This window comes from Haemaphysalis longicornis, unplaced genomic scaffold (genome assembly GCF_048455015.1).
Source record: "Haemaphysalis longicornis isolate Haplotype H1 unplaced genomic scaffold, Haemaphysalis longicornis Haplotype H1 scaffold_12, whole genome shotgun sequence".
Taxonomy (NCBI): domain Eukaryota; kingdom Metazoa; phylum Arthropoda; class Arachnida; order Ixodida; family Ixodidae; genus Haemaphysalis; species Haemaphysalis longicornis.
The window spans coordinates 22785611-22805289 of NW_027526225.1; the positions used below are offsets into that span (position 1 = coordinate 22785611).

General features: G+C 50.5%; 1 protein-coding gene across 2 annotated transcripts in view; it reads right to left on the reverse strand.

Moving 5' to 3' along the window:
- The window catches only part of LOC144162488 (serine/threonine-protein kinase NIM1), a 138319-nt gene extending 126242 nt beyond the window's left edge, over nt 1-12077 (reverse strand). The window contains exon 1 of one of the 2 annotated variants that reach the window (XM_077693043.1): nt 11117-12077. The gene's annotated coding sequence lies outside the window, so the exon portion shown is untranslated. Of the gene's footprint in view, nt 1-11111 lie in introns of both variants that reach the window. The other variant, XM_077693042.1, reaches the window with a different exon arrangement.
- Nucleotides 12078-19679: the final 7602 nt, after the last annotated feature.

The following is a 19679-nucleotide window of genomic DNA, read 5'->3' on the forward strand; positions in this document are numbered from 1 at the left end:
GTCACATCAACGCGACTGCGGTCATGATTACGGTCACTCCATCATTGGAAGATTAGCCTCCCTATTATGCAGCAGGTTCTTTCCGCCTGCTTACAATACTCCAGGCAAAGTTGCGCCCTCCAATAAGTCAGCCCGTGTACAGCCCTCACTGAAGTATGCTTTCTTACAAGCCAGTAATGTTTGCAGCGAAGCTTGCTTGCCGGGCAAATAGCCGTTCACGATTGAAGCTTTCACACTCTCTGACTGTCAATGAAAAATCAGCCTTGGGCTGTGCAGCAAGTTTCATGCATAGTCGCAACATTGGTAGAGTAAAGATAACTCTCCACTGGGACAGGAAAGTTGGCCAAACGTGCACGAGACGTGGTCAGCAAACAAGGCCGTAATGCGTAGCCAGCGACGTAGTTCTTCATTATGAGGTTTTGTTTAAGAAATCTTGAGATCCAGCCCTCAGAACGATAAAGGTTGAAGGGTAGAAAATAGTGTTTACAAGGACTGGGAGAGAGCTAAGCTGACGAAGTATACATGATATCGGTGCTGATTAAGGGCTCGGCACACTCCGGGTCATCCCGCCGCGGGGGCACAGAGCCTAAGGCGTTGTGCTGCTAAGCCCAAGGACGCGGGTTTGATCCCGGTCACGGTGATTGCTTTTCTGTTGGAGGCGAAATGTGAAAACGCCGTGTGTCCACATTTCAACGCACTTTAAAGATCTCCAGGTGGTGAAAATTAACGCCCCTCATGGCCCAGGTGTAGCTTCGGTGCGTTAAACCTCACAATCAATCAAATCAACAATCCGGGTTGAACGGAGGAAATGTTTCAGAATGTCTCCAGTCCGCATAAAACGCATAGAGCATTATATCAGCAGTTGGAACAGAAAATAGTCAGCTATATGGGTGGATAGACAGGCTGAAAGCTTTGCCTAAGTAGTGGCCGGAAGTATTTAGATGAACAAAAATTACACCATCTTCCCGTGGGGAACCCTGATGACGATGCGAAGCATCGTGGCGGTTCCGTGTGGTTCCATTGTGTTGCCGTTATGTTAAGTGATCTGGTTTTTACTAGCGCCAGAGGGAATTCCGCGTCCGGGTCCACACCGCTGGCAAAGGCACGCAAGTGCTGTTGTGTTACGGTGAGTAGGCGGTGGTTCTCGAGGCGCCGAAACTCGTCCATCATGTTCTTGTCGATGTTGTCTCTGTGGTAGAATCGGTAGTCTCCGTCAGCTTTGGTGAGGTAAAGGTTGTTGAAATTGGTGCACCGGCTGAGAGCAATGTACACGCCCTCCTCTTCGCAGCTTTGTCTTCTCGTTCTTCTTCTTCTTCGGCGGTTCCCCTACGGGAAGATGACGACGGTGGTTGAACGCGAACCTATCTCGTGATGGATTCTTTGGTTGGCCAATCCCTAGGGCCATCCTGCCACAATCAGCATCAGAGGCGCTGCGGACGGGGCTGGTTGAGCTGCAAGGCGCGTGGCGCTTCCCGCCACAGCTTTCCCACGGGAAATTCAGCATCCCCCTCTAACGTTTTCAGTTCGTCGTTTCTGTTGACGTTCAGCTTCGCGTGCCTTCGTTGTATCAGTAGCTCCTTGACGTAGTTTGAATGAGTCAAGGACATAAGGCGCGTTCGTAGCACTTGCTCCTGTCCCGGATTTGTAGCGTAGTGAGAAGAGCACCGCGTACCTCCCGTTGTGGCCAGAGAGTCGTGGGATCGAAACCGGGCGCCGCTAACTATTTCTTTTTTTATAGTGTAGTATCGCGGAGCTGTGGGTGTAAGGAGGAGAGTTGCGCATGCGCAGTGAGCGTGTGTACGGCGCCGCCATCAACGACGGAGGACCAGGCGAGCCTAAGAAATGCTCCGCATTTAAAAGAAAGACGAAACAGTCTCAATAAACAACGGGATCAAGCATAACAGGATTTTGGCTTTGATGGACGACCAGAATAATCTGAGTGATTCGACATGCACTCGAGATGAATAGTAGCTGCTTCAAAAGTGAAGGAGAAGTATTTATTGCCCTTTAGGGTTTGTTCTTACCATATAGTTGGTGTGAGTAATTGTTAGATGGCATAATATTTCATCTATAGGGCACTCTTGTTTCGGAAAGACAAGGAGCGCGACGGCGTGTCTAAGTGATGGCAAATGGCGAAGGTAGTCGATGATAAATGTACCCGCTCTTACAACGAGGTCCCATTATTGTTGCGTTAACCACGCAGGGGTAGGCTTGCTTCGCCATACAAGACCCGCGCTGTGTTCCACAGTCACGACCACCTGATGACTGAAAGGAACGAGGTTATCACACAGTCGGAGGCAGACACGTTTTAAGTGTTTTGCAGGTGGGGACTGGAATACGCAAGGAAATTAGTGCGCAGTCTTCTCACACGCACCTGGCATCGAGAAATACTGCCCACGCATGCGCATGGCCTGTACTCTGTCACCTTATCGCCACGCCCCTGGCAGCAGACGGGAGCAGCAGTCGAGTCTGGCTCACATTCAAGCGAAGCTTGTATTGTCTGACTTGTGTCGTGGAACTCGTGATTACTTTGAAAAAAGCAAGCACCTCAAGAAGAGAAAAACTTCCCGTGATCGGAATCGAACTTCGCTCCCTCGCGTATATATGAAGCCGACGGCTACCCGATTGCGGCCCTCCGACGCTGTATTCATGAGCAAAGCGTTGTAGGTGATCCTTTCGCCGCGAAGTTGCCACGGACGCCGCCGTTGCTAGGCCGCGCTGCACGCCGGGAGATGAGCGGCTCATTTGAAATGGGCACGCTGATGACTCGTTTCCCTGTTTACCGCAGCGCCGTTGGCACGGTCGTTGGTGTTGATAGGCCGCGATGCATGCCGGGGAATGGGCGGCTGATTTGAAAGTTGCCGAGAACTGCAGCATGACAGCAGACACGCCAGCAGAAGTGAATCTGTATGTGATGAGGTGATTCTTTATGTGATTAGGGGTGATTCTTTTTTTTGTGTGTGTAATACGGTTTTCTTTTAAAAAGACCCTGCAGCCATCTTTTCAACTTTTTTTTGAAATCTTAAATGCTTGACGAACGTAGTCACCCAACACAACCAGTACTTAGATGACGGGGTCGCAAAGTACTTCAGCCTAAAATTACTGCTCTATGCCCATCAGGTAACTTGTAAACTCGCTCAAAAGGTTTTTCTCTCTTTTCCTGTCTTGACGTTCTTCGACCGCTGGAATTACGCCACTAAGGCCATGTAGCGGCTGTTGGCCGGTTTTCCTTCAGTTGCAGCAATGAACGTTTTTCAATAGCACCTTAAAAAAACCACAAAAACAAAACAGAAATGGAAGGCGTATCTGGTGCGACGAGCAAATCACGCAGTGCCGCTCCGTTCTCGCGATAACTATAGCTTTCGCAGTGCTTCCAGACGCGAAGGAAAGAGTGAAAGCGTTTATCGAAAGTGTTTCAGGGTCCCTTTAAGATGGGGTCAAGCTCATCCAGTCGGTTTGGTGGGGTTTGGCTTGGGTTGGCTTAGGGGTGAGTTGGGGTTGATTCGGTTGAGTTTGGGTTGATTAGGGATGGGCTTGTGTTTGGTTAAAGGTTATTTTGGGGTATATAGTTTTGGATTGGTTTATGCAGACTGGGGACCAGCTTCATGCCCACCTCTGTTTGTTTTAGGGAAGGGGTTGGTTAGTTTTTTTTTTTTCTCCATCTTTGCAGAACTGTACGGAACAAGGCTGAGGAAAAGGAACGACAGGACGAACGCCGAACTTTAACAACAATGTTATTGAAGCGACATAAAGTTTGTAACCATCTTGTCTTTATATTTTATGTTGCTACAATAAAAGTTTCCGTATTCCTGCTCTTAGAACGCTGCGAAGTTTAACATGTACCGACTCGCCCGGTCTTCAACGCTACTCCAGTAAATATTTTCCCTCTGTACCTACCGGCTATGGAAGGGTAACACAATGAGTATTTTGAGCGACTTTAGCGCTTATTTAAAGGGTCCAGGACAACGTCAAACTCTTATATTTAAACGCATTTATTTCAGCCAAAAGGCGAAAGCCGGTGCAATCTTACTCTGAGACTTCTGCAGTTTTTGCTTATTCGGGAAAAACAGCGTCCAGGTCACCTTTGCGTCTGTTATACCTATCACCGTCAGTTTCGTTCTCCATTTGCACGATTATTTTGTGGTTCCTTATCTGGTAGCCTTCTATATTTGCTGTCTCGATATTCCCTGCTTCTTCTTTTTCGGCCCGTCGGAACGCCTAAATGTGCCAGGGTCATTTAAAGTGTCGATGGGACTGCTGCTGCCAGAAACTGCACAAAACACCCGTACATCTTCCATCTTTTGCATTAAAGATCATCCGTGCAACTGCCTCATTTACCTGACAATCGAAAGCGTGTCGCTTTCTTTGAATTCTGCTGGCATCGTTTGATCTCTTGCTTTCGCTTCACATATTTGACGCCCCTGTTGAGTTTGATATGAATTTTTAAGTACCCTAGTTGGCCTGCTGTTTGTCACCACCACCACCACCACTTCTAGCAGCCTATCTACGCCCACTGCAGCGCAAGGGCCTCTCCCGTAGATCTCTAATTATCCCCGTCCTGTGCTAACTGCGACGAACTTATCCCCACAAACTTCTTGATCTCATCTGCCCATCTAACGTTCTGCCACCCCTTGCACTGCTTGCCTTCTCTAAGGATCCACTCTGTTACCCTTAATGACCAACGGTTATCTTGCCTCCGCATTACATGCCCTGCCCACGTACATTTCTTCTTCTTAATTTCTACTAATATGTCCTTAACACGCGTTTGTTCCCTGAACCACTCCGTTCTCTTCTTGTCCCTTAATGTTACACCTATCATCTTCTGTTCCATTGCTCGCTGAGTCGTCCTCAGTTTAAGTTGAACCCTCTTAGTGAGCCTCCAAGTTTCTGCCCCGTAGGTGAGTACCGGTAATATGCAGCTGTCATACACTTTCCTCTTCAGGGACAATGGTAGGCTGCCATTCATTATCTGAGAATGCCTGCCGTATGCACTCCCCCCCCCCCCCCCTATTCTTATCCTCATAATTATCTCTGCCTCATGGTTGGGATCCGGGGTCCCAACTTGGCCTAAGTGGATATATTCGCTTACCACTTCCACTGCCTCGCCACCTATCTCAAACAGCTGTGCTGTCCCGAGGTTATTGATCATTACTTTAGTTTTCTGCATATTAATTTTCAGGCCCACGGTTTTACTCTGTTTGTCCAGTGCGGTAAGCAGGCTTTGCTATTCGTCCACCGAGTTACTTAGCCAGGCAACGTCATCACAGATCTGAGGTTGCTGAGGTATTCTCCAATAACCCTTACTCCCACCTGTTCCCAAAATGTTCTGAATACTTCTTGTAAACATGCTGTGAATAACATTGGAGAGATTGTGTCTCCTTGTCTGACGCCGTTCCTTATAAGTATTTTACTGCTCTCCTTATGGAGAATGATGGTAGCTGTGGACCCATCGTAGATATCCTCTAGTATTCTTACATAATGCTCGTCTACACCCTGGTTCCGTAATTACTAAATGACTGCTGATGTTTCGACCGAGTCAAATGCTTTCTCATGATCTATGAAGGCTATATATAGCGGTTCAGTATACTCAGCGCACTTCTCTATCACCTGATTGATCGTCTGAATATGGTCCATTGTTGAATAGCCTTTACGAAACTCTTCTTTTTCTTTAGGTTGACTGATATCTAAGGTGGCAGAAATTTTGTTAGCGATTACCTTGGTAAGTACCTTGTAGACGACTGACAGCAAGCTGATCGGCCTGTAATAGCCGCGGTTGTCTAGGGTTCTAAGTGCCTCCGCTACAATCCACAGAGTAGCGGTTCTCAGCCGCGTAGTTTCTATTGTGGAGTTGGTTGGTACGACATAGTAAATACGTTCGCCACAAAAGACAGTACAAGACACGAGGAGTGAATGAGAAGTACGCTGACTCACAGTTCGTTGGTATAGCAGAGAGAGAGAGAGAGAGAGAGAGAGAGAGAGAGAGAGAGAGAGAGAGAGAGAGAGAGAGAGAGAGAGTGAGAGAGAGAGAGAGAGAGAGAGGGTTTTGGTAACACTGGAGAGTATTCATGAAGAGCGTCGGCTAGAACGTTTCAATAAACGCCGTTCCTGAGCCTCGTCTCTCATTATCAGATAAGAATTTCGCCTTAATAAAAAGGGCGATCATAATATGCAGTGGATGGGACTCTACGCTGTGCACCAACTTGGGGAGCGTAATTATGAGTAAAATAAGGGTCCTTCTCCTTATAAGGCAAAGCTTTCCTTTTCGTGCACGCGCAGATAGGTAGCTGAAATAGTTTTATAGGCACCTAGTAATGTTTCCTGCATTTAAACAGCCGAGCCTCAATTCCTTTGTTCGATTGTGTTTCGTCGGAAAGGGAACGACTACTTTTCCTTCTCCGTGAAAGTTAGAATCCTACTGAACACACCTGTATTATTCGTTCCTCTCCCTTCTATTTTCCGCGCTTGTCTGTGTGCGGCACAAATTTTATGGGCGAAGCTCCTGAGGCTGGGGCTGTTGGCGTCTTCTGTCATCGTCGTAATCGTCGTCTCATGTAGTCACTGTTCCGAAACACAGGTAAACTCGTTTACGCCGCGCGCTAGAACGTAACATGTACTAAAAAAAACACCGGGACACTCGTTTACGCCGCGCGCTAGAGAGCTTCGTGCTTCAAAGACAGGAGACTTTTACAGCAAAGCTGTATACCCCTACCCCCCAACAATTTCATCTCCGTTGGCAAAAACGCCAAGGCGACAAGAGAACACTTATACTCTGCATGCTTCTCGCTTTCCCGGGTTTCACGTTAGTGTAGACGGCCCGGGATTTTTTCTAGACTGGAGCACCAACTCTTCCAGCAAGCCATATTTCTTCATTATCCTCTAGAGTCACGCGACTAGGAAAGAAATTGCCCTGAATCACCTCTTTTGTGACTTCGACTCTTGCTCTTGCTATCTCGATAACTCCGCACCAATCCGGCGCACTTCAACATGATACGCTGTCTACACTGGTGTACCTTCGGCGCGTTAATCTTGCCCTCTTATTTTCGCATTCCCTACAAGCACAACTGCCGGCACCTATGATTGTGCAAGGATGTTGGGTTTTAAGGCGAAAGTCTTAGATGCCCCATCAAAAGCGAACGGTGACCGTAGTTGTCGTTGCTGCCCGTCAACACGAATGGCACCGAAATGGACGCCGCTGTAGAAAGGAAATAAATAAAAACACATGTGGATTCGTGTGGGGTTCGAACACGGTTCGTTACAGGAGGGACCGATTGCGCTAACCACAGCGATGTCCCGGCACCTCACAGAAAAGAAGAAAAATTTGTCTGAAGCGTGAACTGTGAAAGCTGTGTCTGACGGCCCGTTCACTCAGGTGAGAGCTCTCACTGTGTAGGAAGTTGCCGTGCGAATTGCGGCCATTCTGCCTGTTGGAGTCATTCCGGTTCAGTTCCTGTTCGACTAGATCATGCACTGAACCGGTTCGCGAACCGGTTCAGGGTTGAGTTACTTACTGCGAAGCAGTATATGTCTCAACCCCCATGTTTTCATTCCGGTGAAGCGGATTTACTCGGCGCCGCTCCGGGGCTTCTCCTCGCCATCGCCGGTCACTCTTTTATAACGGTTATCAGGGCGGTTACTCTCCTCGCCACCACCGATGCCTTTCTCACAAGTTGCGCAGTCGGCTGACAGTGGACGTAGCGCCGCTATCACATTATTGCGGAGAATCAACAGCAGCGCGAATGGGTGTAAAAACACCCGAAAGCCACCGCCACCGCCGAGATGTAGCGGCGGCCATTGCCGCCTCAAATTGCACCTCGCTCGCAAGCTGCGGGTCCCTGCATGGTTGAAAGCAACTTGCCCCCTTGGAACTCCGGCGTGAAAGCCATTCCCCGCGACGTTGTCGCGTCGGCAGCCCCGTTGACCAGCTGGTCTCATTTCTTCTGGCACAAGAATAATAATAGATCTTAGTCTGGCCGCACATAACGTCTTTCTCTTTCCCTTCGCCGGTGTTTTTTCACGCCTAATTATGCGCCCATTCTCGATTGCCGGTTTAGGCGTGCACGGGTTAGGGGTGGAGGGAGAGGACATGCACGCACAGCAGGGTTTAATGCCACTACCGATGACATACCCGTTGTGGTGGTGGGAGATTTAAACATGGGACTCTCATGGCTCAATGCGCACTGTAAGCTGTCCTCCGCAATCGAGCGGTTTGGGTCTGGGTGTTCTACAGACAGTAAGATGACTAGGACTGTGCAGCGAAAGGAACACCCATGTGTGTGTCCGCTAGAATACACGGCAAAGCTTTCGAGGTGTTAACTCGCTATGGGACGGACGCATGTCGTTCGCTTGAAGGAAGAAGAGCGGAAACTGAAGAAGCGTCAGCCCGAACACAAGCGTGAATGAGCGCGAAAACAATGGAAAGCCGCTGCCGCCAACGTTGCCTCCTCAACATCCAATTGGTCGAGTAGTTGCGAATCCCTCCCTGATGAACAGCAACTGGCCTGCTTGGAACACTCACGTGGGCCAGAATCCCTTGTTCAGCTTAAAGGGCTTTCAAAGCTACATGTTCGACAATGTCTTTCTCTTCTAAGCACCCGCTCATGACTGATGGCCGGTTTATGCATGGACGCGGTGGCCCACGCAGCTATAGGTTTGATGTCCTTACTGACGACATGTCCGTTGTGTTGGCGTGAGGTTTAAACGTGGCCGTCAAACAACCCAGTGCGACCGGTCCGGTGTCCTTAGTGGTAGAGTGGGTTGGGTTGTGAATCAAGGGAAGGTTGGCCTTTGTTTTCCTCGTACATCGATTGTCTCAAACAAAGCGAGTAAGGAGACGCAGCAGTGAAACAGCGCCGACCACGGGCTCCAAAAACTGTGGTATCGGGTTTGCTATCATGTCAACCAAGAGGGAATGCTGAGAGAATATCATAACAATCCACGAAAAAAACGTCCACGTAAAGCGCATTCACGCACACACAACAGGGCGTGCCATCTGCCTGTAAAGAGTAGCTTTTCCTGCACAAGATACTATAGTAGGAAAGGCTCTAGTGACAATCACTCAACTCGAACGTCTATAGTGACTAACGATGTGCACACCTATCAATTCGAAAGAATACAATCTTTTGAATATAGAACTGAAACCCGAAGTTTGGTATTGGCAGGTGTCTTTTGTTATCTCCCTGTCGGGTGTTTTAAAAAAGTTATTCCTGCGACCACCCTGCATCCTTTTTTTTCTTTTCTTGTTGCATTGGTTTCACCTCGCTTCATAAACCCGATGCCCCGAACCAATAAAAAACATGGTTTCTATAGTGAACGCAAGCGTGCGCCTATTTATTCCTGTGTCCCGTGCGTCGAGCTGTTATTTTCATTCTTACGGTTATGTACCAACCAGCCAAAAATTCAACAATTTTTAGGCATGGCGCTACAAGCAGACATATTTGGGGTTTGAACTTTGTCCGGTGTGTAGTGCAGCAATATCGCGGCCTGATTGTCCCTGCACAGTCCCAGCGAAATAACGGTAAATTAGGTGCTTCAAACCTCTTGAAGGCTGCCTAGAGTGTGAGATCTCTTTTGCCCAGCCTTGCACCAAGATTGATCGACCATTCCGATGTTGGTGCTGAAGCCTTTCGCCATGTTGTGACCACAAAGAGAGCGTGCTTAACGTTTTGATCCATCAGCAGGAGAACAGTGCTCAAGACATTGCGAGGTTGATGGTGCGTGGAGCGCGAACGGCACAGACCTCCCGTTACAAAAAGTCTATGGTCGACATCGTCGTGAAGCGTAACCGTTATTTCGTTTTTCTGGTCGGGTTGAGCTGGCTCAAAAGTAACGGTTCTGGTCCGGAGTCAGTTCCGACAAAAATACCGGTTCGGTTTTGGTTCGGTTTGGTTCCGGTTCGACATTTTGGAAAAGACGAAGAATCGAAGGCGAAGAAAGAGACGCGCACACGAAGTAAAAGTAAAAAAAAGTCTGATAAACGCTATGCTTTCGCCTTCAGAGCACGTAAGCAGATTTAGGTTCACGAGGAATTTTTAAAACATCTTATACACCGATACGCGTTCCTAACTTCTGTGGGTCGCAGTTAGAAACAATGATCCTTTACTTTAAACATTTTACGCTTGTACTCTTTGTGGGGCGGAAGCTGTATCAGGATTCTGCCATGCTATCAACCCACCCGTCGGCCAATCAGAAAGCTTTCTGTAAAGCTTGCTTCACTGTAAAATGCATGTGACTGAGAGAAAGCCAACTTCGTGAAGATGAACCTGAATAAAACAACGTTGTCTGCAATAAAGTTAACGCAAATACCCGTCAGCGTCGCTCGTCATAAATTCAACTAACTGCTGGCGGACACCAATAGAGGGGAATCGGCAAAGATTCTGAATATCACCCGAAAGCAAGTTATAATAAAAAAATTTCAACACCGTTCAGCAGTCATGTAGTCGCCGCATTATTCAAACTGCGTCCCAACATTTTATAAGCCAGGGTAACACATTATTCCGTTAGTTGTGGTGAAGCAAAATATTTTGCATTTTTCTTGGATGTAGCTCAGTTAAGAGCGTGCTCTGGTGTCTTAATGCTTTTAAAAAGGGGAGCCCAACGTGCACGACCGATCACTTGTTATTGAGGACAATTTTGGTCGTGAGCTTCAGGTAAATACAAAACCACCATCAATTTTCCTGGATGCACAAAACTCCCCGGAAAGAAGACTCTGGAAATAAAACCGAAATTTCCGTATTCAGATTCGCAATTTATTCGCCGACACACCCGGCCGTCGTGAATACTACAGACAAAATGGAGTAGAACCATTCATGCGAAACACATCACACCCCCGTCCTGCATGCAGAAACAATTCACCGAAATTCATTATTATGACATTTTGCATGCTTTGGACGACTTCGAAGTTTTGAACTAGATATCCGCTAAGCTGTGCAAGAATAGACGGCGATGAAAAACGAATGTCAACGTTAAAGGTCCCCAGGCGGTCAAAATTAATCCGGAGCCCTCCACTACGGCGCGCCTCACCACCTGCGTTGCGTCGGCGCGTTAAACCCCACGATCAATCAACCAATCAATTAACTACACGCGATTTCACTCAACCGGCGAAAGTGACGCACCTTACCGTCTCGAAGCGCCAAGTTCCCAATTCACGACATCTCTCCGCCGCTCGGGTGACACCGACGGAGTCAGCGTCGAAAGAGCCGGCTTCGACGGACGACACATCGGGCACGTCCCACTCCCTCAATGTCCCTCACTCCCCCACGGCTGTGTTTTTTAAATCACAAAACGAACCACGACAGCCATACGAAGGCTCCAACTCCAAACGGGTCAGCCTGTTGCTCCCCCGCGCACGGGCCTTTGATTAATCTTCTTCCCTCTACGTTTCCCAAGCTTCATCTTCTCTCTTTCCTCCAACCGCGCTTCGTAAGATTCGGGTTGGTTCCGCTCTCGCGCGAGTAGCGTCGCCGAGTCCTCCGTGCGTTTCGTGGAGCCCGCGTTCCACCCGGGCCTCTACAAGACTCCGTTTTGGAGGCTATACGAGTGACCACACCTTCCCCATTCCCATCACCTCTTCCTCGCGATGTTTGTGCGCCACACCTCTGGCTTTTGACAAAGGAGGGAGAGGGCGACGGCTACACACGCTGGCGCCGCGGCGCTGTCAAGCCGAGTCTTCCGCGAGAGGAGTCGCTTGCGAGGAGGAACGGATGAGGTGGAAAGGAGGCTCGGTTCTGTGAAGAACACCGCTGAAGTGGCTTTGATTGAATAGCGAACAGGGTGACGGAGTGTGACCGACGGCGACGACTCGAGCGCCCACGGGGCTCCGGGAGCCAGCGCGGCGGCCTACGTTGTGCCCGGCGTCGACTCCTCCCGATGTTCGCAGCGCGCTCGGATGATGAGACGCGGTGGAGTAGGGGGGAGAGGGGAATCTCCTGGTCACGACACTATCCTCCCGCTTCGCCTCTCCCCCTCCCCCTTTTCCTCCTCTTCCTTCCCTTCGTTCACTTTTTCGCTTCCGCGCGCGGTTCTGTTCCACGTCGGGCCTGGCGTGCGCCGGTTCTCTTTTGATTCGGCGTGGCTTGGAGCTACGCGCTTTTTCCTCTGGGAGCGCGCGCGCGCTCTTCGGGCTCACTTTCGTCGATCGATACGCGGGAGAGGAGGCCTTTTTGAAGTGGGTGGAAAGGGTAGCCATTGAAGCTCGCCGGTGCGAGCGCATTTTGGCTGTGCGTGTGTTGTTCCGGAGGAGCTCGACCGAGACGGATTAGCGCCGCCACCTGGCGACGTCGCGAAGAAATTAAGTGTTGCAATGTCCGGCTGCTGGAAATCCGGACAGGTTAAACCTGTTAAACGCAACTTACTAATGAGGAATACACAAAGAAACAGCCGTACGGTCATTTCCGGAGCCGCGGAGGTTTCGTGCGCTTGGCCGAACGTTCTGACGAAAACGCGAGTAGCGCGGCACCGGTGGAGCAAGCCTGCAGGTTACGACCCCGCAATTTCGACTGCTTGGAAAAGCTGCCGAAAGGCTGCGCTGCTTTTTTCAAGTTGCTGTCGCGATCTTTTTTTGGCGAAGTAGTTTCAGTGCTGCTGTAGTCAAACGCGCCGATTAGCTTTCCGAGGAGTCACGATACCCACTTCCCGTTCCTTTCCTTACGCTTAGGAAGGACATTGCTTGCCATGACAAGCGACATAATTCCCTCGCCGTCCCGCTCTTGCAGACATCACTCCTCCCTCACCAAAGAACAGTGTTAGCCCTCATTCACACAGCCGTCACCTTCTCCGTCACGGCACCGTCACGTCAAGAAACCGATACAGAGACGTAAACGGAGTAGCGTTCATACTGGAGCTCTCCATCCGTGTACAGATTCGTTTGCTTAGTGATCAGTTAGCCTAGAATTGAGCGGGATTAATCTGAAAAGTAAAGAAAATGGCTTAGATTTTTACGTGTGCTCACTTTTCGCTAAATTTAGCCGTAAACGTTTATTTTCTGATTGGCTTGTTTAGCACAGGGCGTGGTCCCGTCGCACTGACCGAACGGAAACGTACAGCTCGGCTTCCCGTAACCGTCGCACGGTTTTCGGCGAGAAATCGCCCGAGAAACCGTCGCCCATGACGGAAGATGGTGATGTGACGGGGTGAAAAACGGCTGCGTGAATGAGGGGCTAACGCTTCAACACTGCGGGGAGAAGAAGGCGTGGTAGTTGATTAATTTTTTTTAATTGCAAACGTTTGCTCTGCAGCATAAAACGGTGGAGGTGAGTGTGTTTAAATGTACGTAAACAGAAAGTTTTCACTAAGAAAGTCTAAAAGGCTCCTGGGATATGGTCCAAAGAGCCAGCGTCTGTAGTCGGGAGGCCGGCCTGGGTTGAGTCTAACACTATGTAGTACTTGCTGTCGGGAACGTTGGCGGCCACGACAAGTTCACAGTAGATGGTGAATGTCTGCGGTCGATGCCGACGTGGTGCAAAATGGACATGTCCGGCCAAACGGAGCCCGTAGATCCGGGGGCCAGGTGTGGGTGACAGCTGGTGTAAGAGCAGCCCCGACGCGAACCCTTCGTAGCGCCACCTCCTCACGGCGGGTGAGCCCACCAGGGAGGTTTGATCCACACGGTGGAATAAGTGCGTGCGTGGAGCGCCGATAGGACTTCTTTGTCGGTGGCCAAATTTGACATTGCGTCAACTGGAAATAAGGACAGTGGATGCGTAGTTGGAGGTATACGAGTCGCCGCATCCGCCTGTTGCTGTCCAGGGGTCGACGTCATCTGAGCCCAAGTAATCTTCACTCTGAAACTAAGGGCCGCAGCCTTCGCATGGATGGTTTGGGACATGGGAACTTCATGAAGTACTTTCAGGAGGTCTCGGACTGCTTGAATTGAATCTGTAAAGATGTTGACAGGTTGTGATTGGTCTGGCTTCAGCAGCTCTATAGCCGTCAAGGCGTCGAAAATCGCTTTGAGCTCAGCAAGTGTTGACGGGGGCCTCTGAGGGGCGTAGTAATGGCAGGTTTGACAAAACTGCATGGCTGGGTTTACGACGGCTGTGGTAAATTAATTGATTGCGGGGTTTAACGCGCCGACGCAACGCAGGCGATGAGGCGCGCCGTAGTGGAGGGCTCCGGATTAATTTTGACCACCTGGAGATCTTTAACGTGCGCCCAAATATAGACCGCACGGGCGTTTTTTGCTTTTCGCCTCCATCAGAAAAGCGGCCGCAAGGCGTGGTAGTTTTTTCAGCTGTATATAAGGCGAACTGTGCACATGCTTCCACGCACTTATTCAATGAGAACACACTCATAGAAGGAACTTCGACAGTTTCACAATTGGCGCGGTTATCCGGCCCCACTTGCTCCACCACATATCCCAGCTTGTCACCCTCCTTCCACCGCGATCCACCCTCCACCCTCCTTCCACCCCTAACACTCTCATATGCATCCAATTCACGACCAACCCGTACCCTCAAACTCAACAGCTGCGCGTATTTCGTCGCGTCTTCCCCACCTCCCATCGGAGCCGTCGCCTGCCCGCGCTCGCGTTCGCCCCTAATAGGAATACCCCCATTAAATACACAGTGTACGTCGACGCGGCAGAGCATCCAAACCGTTTCGCTTTCGGTTTCATCGTCACCGGTTCGTCCGCTACGCTACCAATGGCATCCGACACCGTGCACACCCCATCACAAACCACTGCTGAAGAGGCGGTCGTCGTCCTCGCGCCGCGAACAACTCCCCTTCTTCGTGCTATCAGATTCCCAGACGGCGATGCCGAACTTATCCAAAGGCATTATTCCAAACCCGCCTTCAAAATTCTCTCAACATATCCCCCAACGACCAACCCGTGTCCCTAGTATGGACTCCGGCCCGTACCCGGTCAGGCGCTAACGAGGAGGCACGTCAACATGCATGACCTCTAGTTCTCCAGGCTCCCCCTTCTTTTACGCCTATGCACGGCGTCCCTGAGCTGACCCGATCAGCCTTTCTTACTTATCGAGACATTGCGCAACACTCTCTCAATGGTATACAGAAGTCTCCTGTGCCCTTTACCCGCACCTGCAACGTCCCATTCCACGAAGCCTCCCACGGCCTGACGCCGTCTTCTTTGCCGTGCGAGAGTGCGAAGCTGGGCGAGTCGCCCGTCCCTGTCTGTTTCCACTCGTGTGCCCTCCTTTGCGCTGTTTTTATTCATGGATTCTTTGCCGTCTCCGGCTGGGGGTGACATTCACAAATGCTACTCCCACTCGATAAGAATGCCAGCAAGTGAGGAGTGTGAAAGGTGCGGCAGAGGCCATAGACGATACGCCACGTTTTGTGCGAGTGCCCACGCTACTCGTCTGAAAGAAAGAAGCTGTCGTCAGCACTAGGCAACCTGGATTACCATTTGCGAAGGAGAAGATTCTATGTCACTGACCGTCTCTGTCACCAGCTCAGAAGGCAACTAAGGGACTCTTGCGCGTCCTGCGGGCGACGAACATAAACGCCAGACTACAGACTGAAAGGCTCCAGGGACGATAACTGAATTTTGACGTTTAGTGCTTTAGCGCTGGGCGCACCTGGCTCCTCCAACTTTACCCCCTTCTCTGCTATCTCTTTTTGGCCATTTTCTCTTTCCCACGTGAAGGATAGCAAACTAGGCTCTAGCCAGGTTAACGTTCCTGCCTTTCTTCTACATCCTTCCTTCACAACACTACAGCCTCCTCATCCGTCACTGACACCGCAGGTTGCGTACATTTGGCGCCTGCTGCATGCACGCACTTTTCCCTATAGACAACTCGTGCACTACCACCAAGATCAATTCCCCTCCTCCTGCTACTCCTCATACGACGCACTAGATACTATCACTCTTTACGTGAATGTCCAAATGCCCTCTTCCCCCCCACCCTACCCATTTCCACTGGGAGCAGGCCCTGGGGAGCTCGGATCTAGCCGCCCAGAAAATTGCGACCACCCGAGCCACCCGTTACCTCCTTGAGCCCTTTGGTTTCGATGCAATGTCTTCGTACTCGTCCTCCTGTACTTGTGGCGTATTGACTGAATAAATGGACCGTGAATAGGATGGCTCTAGATTAGAAAAGGGAAGGGGGTGGATTCAGTGCGGTAATCTTCTATCGCCGCTCTCATGATAATCCTCGCCGACCACCTGCAACATCTCGGAGGCATATTGGGCCCACGCGTATGATACGCTGATGCTTGTGGCAAAGTACAGAAGGGTTCACCGAGGGAAGTTGCAGTAAATTCTCCTTATAGCGAAGTCGGAGGAACAGGAAATTGGCTTCGTTAAAAGCGATAGGGCGTTAACAACTGGGATTATTTGCTCTTTATGAACTGCAGGGGGGACTACGAATTAGGCGGGGTCTCGAAGAAAGGAATTTCCTTATACAATGGAACCCCCGCTGATACATTCCCCGTACTTACGACGACCCGCTTCTAACGGCGGATCACCTCGGTCCCGGCAAACTCGCCATAGAAACAATGCCTTAAAAATCCTGATTATACGACGCTCTGTGCACCCGGTCCCTTTCATAGGACGGATATTGGTGGGGGTAAACTGGCGCTTTTCCCATATTTTACACCGCTTCTCCACTTCGTCCTGACCTTCTTTATTCTTAACCACCGTTGACGCTGCCTGATGTTCAAAGGTCCGCAGGCGGGCCAGACCACTTACTGAACAGATGCAAGCAAGCAGGCGGGTACTAGTGAGCGGGAGTTAACGTGCGACGGCCCCACGGGGCAGCAGTACGCCAGCGCACCAACCGCGAGAAGTCGAAGTTCCGGTGGCAGGTGGACCGTGAATTCGAAGCTCCCGTTGAGCCGTCGACGAACACGATAAAGAACATGAAATAAAATTCTTACGGAGGCGATGGGTGGAGACACGTACCCGTTGGCACCGCCATTTTGGGTCATGCGCTGGCTGTCACAGCAAGTCAGTGTAGCAAAACCGCTCTATAACTTTCGCCGCAACACGGTTTACACGCGGAGGTTGAATTATCTGTTTCGCGTAGCTCGGTCTTGTGGGAAACGAAAACAGCTATGTGTTGAGCCCTATGACCGATAGCGACGGCATGGTACCGTACAAAGGGTGTATCCGCCATGTACGGCAATGCCGTTTTTTGTTCATCTCCGCCTTTTACTATAGTTCGTTTCGCTTGGCCTTAGCAGTTTCACACTCACCTTTTCCCTTCTCAATTCGCTTGACCACGTCAGCCTTATATCGCGTAGCACGCGGCGCTTGTTTGGCGGGCTAGCTGGAAGCCATAAAGGGGAGGGGGCAAAACTTAGGCCTTGCAGTTTTTAAACTTGGGATTTCAGCTAAAGGTTCGCAAATCTCGTGAGAACGCGCTAAATATAGCAGTTTACATAAGTTCTTAGCCCACCTCTACTGGGCCGGCATTTACCCGTACCCGGGTTGTACGACACCCCTGTCATACGACGCTTTCTCGCGTTCCCTTGAAATTCGTATTATCGGGGTTCTACTGTAACGAGTGTTTACGGTACATTTGAACAAAGCGGGGGAAGGGGGGGGGGCGGAGGTGAGTCCTGGGGGACTCCCGGGATTCGAAGATGGTCCGAGATCCTGGATTCTGCTTTATAGCGCAAATGCTGCTCACGTTGCTTGGCCGTCTATAACCAGGTGTTCGTCGCAATGGCTATTTTAGCGGGTTGAAGTTCAAAGGACACCTAAGAGCTTCGGAATGTCCAGTTGAACGCCGCCGAGTTTTTGCGTTTCACGTTTACGATGCGAGAGTATGTACCGTATTTGCACCATTCAAACGCGCACCTTTGTTCCCCTAATGGAAGCCTTGGAATTTGTGCGCGTGTTGCAACTGGGCTCCAAGTTTAAGTCAGCTTCAAAGAGCCCGGCACCATTATTATGAACGCGAACCCCACCCAAAATTCAATTCTAAATCTAAATCTGCGTGGTAGAATCAGCGTGAATGAACGTTTTCTTTTCAAATTTTCCTACGTAAATTAACCTGCGCATTACAATTGGGGGCGCGTCGCAATTTTGCAAACACGGTGTTCGCGTTTTAAGTGCGAATGCACTTCTTAAGCGAGCCTGAATCGTCCGCCGCCGTCGTCCGCATAGCAACAGCTGCGGGTGCGCGCGCTCCTCGTCTTCCTCCTCGTCTTCCCTAGCAACGGGGGGAGATGGGCGCGCGCTACTCTCCTCCTCCTCTCTCCGCTCAGTGACTGCGGGTGTTGGGCGCCTCCTCTATACAACCTCCTTGGCTCTCGCTCGCGTAGCGGGCGCTCCGCATTCCGACGCGTGAGGGCGCTCGTGTAGCCCTCGCCGTGACGGCGGGCGCTACTCTCCTCCTCCTCCCTCCGCTCAGTGACTGCGGGTGTTGGGCGCCTCCTCTCCACTCCAAGATCACGATATCCACCGTAATCGCGCAATCAACAACCGTGCATTCGCACTTACACACTCTCCCCCTCGGGGAAGTGCGAGGGAATTTTTTACTTCGACATACCTGCAGACGTTGATCGGCGTGGATGTACACTTTTATGTACTGCCTAGGTGTCGGCCGAAATCGATGTAGATGCTTGAAAGGCGAAGCACACGAGCGGAAAAGGGCGCGTCTGCGCACGTGTCTCCCAGGAGTTTCGGGAACCGGTTTGGCTGCCGGAACACCTCCGCATGGGCCGCTCCCGCGCGAGATATCTTGCCGCGCCGCGTCAGAAACCGGATCGCTCGGTCGCACATGTGTCTGCAACTTCAGACTGCATAGCGCGTGGTACTTAGTACGCGCTAGGTGAGTGGCCTGGCTGACTGGTGACTGCTGCGCCGTGGGTGTGGGCAGCGCTGTGTTGCGGTTTACGCGACGCCGCCTCCGTTGAAGCCGTACTCTCCACAAATACCGCATTTGCATGATAATAATGCGCACTTTCTTGTAACAACGAAGCTGTTTCGCAGTTCGTAGATTCCGGCGTGTCAGAAAAAGAAAACAAATCCCTGGTAGCGGCACGATTCGAACCTGTATCGGGTGGATCAACGGAATTAGAGACAGTCGTCTTACCCACTCGGCTACGACCGTTTTTTCTTCTTTATTGCCAGTCTTCGACATTACAACACAACACATAGGTACAATGAAAAAAAAAAAAACACAATCAACAATAAGGCCGCCATGCCATGGTGGGCTGGCGTTGTTTTTAAAATTTCGTAAGCGTGGCGAGGGGTTCCACCATTGGCAGCCACTCAGGAACAGAAGACTTTGGGCTCTGCACTTCAATAAACTGGGAAACGCTTTCGCGGAAATATTGTGACCGTGAGTTAGTTCCCGGGGGTCAAACGGCTTACTGATGGATTGTAGGGTTTAACGCGGCGGCGCAACGCAGGCGATGAGGCGCGCCGTAGTGGAGGGCTCCGAACTAATTTTGACCACCTGGGGATTTTTAACGTGCACCGAAATCTCGTACAGAGGGGCGCGAACGGCTTACTCCTTCGGCTGTGACGGTGGGGAGAGGAATCACTCCACCTGCTCGACACAGAACACGTGATAGGATAGCCGTCGCACCTGCGGGCGCCTCTCATGCGGGAGCCATGAAGAGAAAATACAACTTCGATTAATTTGAAAGAACTATAGGATTCAGTATATCATTAAGCTCCATTACAGCCACAAAAGATGTTTTTTAACGAAAAAAAAGCAAGAAGTATTTAAAAACTTTCAAATTTTGCGCCACAGTGACGTGTT